The sequence below is a fragment of the Octopus bimaculoides genome, chromosome 14 (assembly GCF_001194135.2).
Source record: "Octopus bimaculoides isolate UCB-OBI-ISO-001 chromosome 14, ASM119413v2, whole genome shotgun sequence".
NCBI lineage: Eukaryota > Metazoa > Mollusca > Cephalopoda > Octopoda > Octopodidae > Octopus > Octopus bimaculoides.
This window is the reverse complement of record NC_068994.1, coordinates 12,258,282-12,260,926: the sequence shown is the minus strand read 5'-3', so window position 1 is coordinate 12,260,926 and position 2,645 is coordinate 12,258,282. Positions and strand designations below refer to the sequence as shown.

Genomic DNA, 2,645 nt, shown 5'->3' with positions numbered 1-2,645 from the left:
AAAAAAAAATCAATATATATCCATTTTACCGGAAGTTATGACGGAAAAATCGGATTTTGTGAATTTTCCGAAAGTCCTCTCCCCACCCCAGGGTCGTCGGCGCGCGTTTTTTTTTTTTTTTATATTCGTTTTCCACATACTTCTTAACACCCCACCCCCCGCCGGCTGGTTATTTATTATTTTTTTCTTTTTTTGTTCCCAGGTGAGGATCTTTATATTGACCCCATTAACGCTGTAGGTTATTGCTGTAGGCAATATGTGTTTTTTATGGGGTCCGGGGCCGGCAAACGCAAGGGTCTTCCCGAGCGGCACACACTCTAGCTACGCTAGTGCTCCTAGCCTGTAACTATTAATCGTTTTAACCACATTAGTTAAGCTTTTGTTTGTTTTTCTCCTTCGAAAACTCTTTTTCTTAAATATAAACCCTAACTTGCCCCTTCAACACTGTTTAAAATTTTTTTATATATATTTCATAAACAAGTTCATTTAATCGTACATTACCTTCGACAATATGCACCAACATAAGTGTATAATAAGTGGGTACGGTCACACTGGTGATTACGCTCTATGTGACTTGAAACAACGCCCATCGCTTGTTGTTTAACTAACAGTTAATCCTGATTGAGCAGATCTAAAATCAAAGATATTTTAACCCATCATTTACCCCTCAAAGATATTTTAACCCAACATTTAAGGGGCATATACGACTACATCTTTCCATCCATATTGATAAGACCGACAATTTTACTGGTGGCAATATTTTGATAATGTCTAAAGTCATATCTTCTGAGAAGTACAATGGATTAAAATGAACTATTTACGAAACTTCTACAACGTATCCTAAAAACCCTGCAAATAGATAGAACACAGTATTAAGGTAACAGAGACGTTGTATTACTCGAATACGGAGAATCTTGCCCCTCAATATCAAAACATTTCTCCAGGTACCAGCAGATAAAATGAAGACGTTGCCCCGGATCCACTGTAACTCGCGGGGTTGGCACTTGCGGACAGCAATTTCTGCGCCGACAACGAGTACAAAGAAAGTCAGAGGTCTCAACTGCCATAGACTCAACCATAATCTGTCAAAGAGCCATCGATATAGTGACAGTTTTTTTTTTCTCTCAACCTGACGAGCAGCGGAGCCTGAGCTGGTCGTTGACAACACAAAGTTGTCGTTGTAAGTGTCATTATTATACTACAACATTATTCAACGCGTTAGATCCTCATATTAGAGAGCAATTTGATGGAGATTTGGCTGCTATTTTTTAGTACGTCGAATGACAACACAGACTCATTTGCTGAATTGAAACTACGTAATATATATCTCGCATGTATGTTACGCAATTAGTTCTCAAATTACCAATTGTTAATTTGCTATTATGAGACTACATACATACACACTCACTGTATTATTAATATCGACACACACAGAGGCCTGTTACTGATAACAGAATAGATAAAACTCAATACAAGATAATGTATGTATTATTTTTAATCAGTAGGAGTTACAAAGTTTCGTGCATGCTTGGCCTTTTAGCCTCTTTGTACCTCTCTTAATTAAGAATAATAAAATATATAAATAGATACCAATTACGCATTTTTTCTTCTTTGCAATACAAACAAAGCAAATTCTTCATTTCAATAATAGAAAGTATTTCAGTAGTTATGATGCAATTACAAATGAGTATTGTGGTTATCGAGTATTTGAAAGTTTCTGCGAGTCATATCGAAACATCGCCATATCATTATTATTTGTAAACAATATGATCTGGTATTGTTTATTTATATTTTGGATTTGTTCTTCCCCAAATTTCTTCTGTGGCCACCAAACACTTGTACTAAGCAACAAATACACACATACTTACACGCATGTATATATATATACACATACATTCTTACACATATATATACACACAAACATACACACATACTTGTGTGTGTGTGAGAGAGAGAGAGAGAGAGAGAGAGAGAGAGAGAGAGAGAGAGAGAGAGAGAGAGAGAGAGAGAGAGAGAGAGAGAGATTTTGATAAATTTCTTCCAAACAAACTTTTCACTAGATTATTTTTAAAATATGTTGTTCTGGTGTAGTTTTGCATTCTAATGACGAAAATCAGTCGCGTGTGTGTTTGGATAAGCGACTGCATAGAGTTATTCGATACTTTGCTATGTGCGTCAGGAGGGAAGTGTCGCCTGAACGAACAATTGTCCATATCGAGAAAATTTGAGTGGCGACGGAATAATTTAATGCCTTCTTCCTAATACATTCTTTCTACAAAATATTGAATACACTAAGTGTGTATGTGTGTGTGTGTATGTGACGAGCTTTCAATTCTGCGACGTATGTGCGTCAATTAAAATAAATCAATGATTGGACCTTTACATACATATAAACAAACACACACAGGAATATATTTATATATGTATGTATGTATGTATATGTGTGTGTGTATAAAGCACACGCAGGAATATACATACATACATATATATATATATATATATATATATATATCATATAATAATATAATCACATTCGAACGTGGATCTGTATGTTTGAAATATTGTTCTCTAGCTATTACATTTTACTTTACCTTTAATCTTCCCAATCTATTTTGGCTGCTCTGGCATCTCTCTCTCTCTTTCAC

The 2,645-nt window shown here is 35.4% G+C and overlaps 1 protein-coding gene across 3 annotated transcripts in view; it reads right to left on the bottom strand.

Annotated features, from left to right (window-relative positions):
• The window catches only part of LOC106874974 (inter-alpha-trypsin inhibitor heavy chain H4), a 24,864-nt gene extending 22,219 nt beyond the window's left edge, over positions 1-2,645 (bottom strand). For 2 of the 3 annotated variants that reach the window (XR_008265459.1, XM_052972674.1), the window contains exon 1: positions 2,592-2,645. The gene's annotated coding sequence lies outside the window, so the exon portion shown is untranslated. The remainder of the gene's footprint in view (positions 1-2,591) is intronic. The other variant, XM_014922900.2, reaches the window with a different exon arrangement.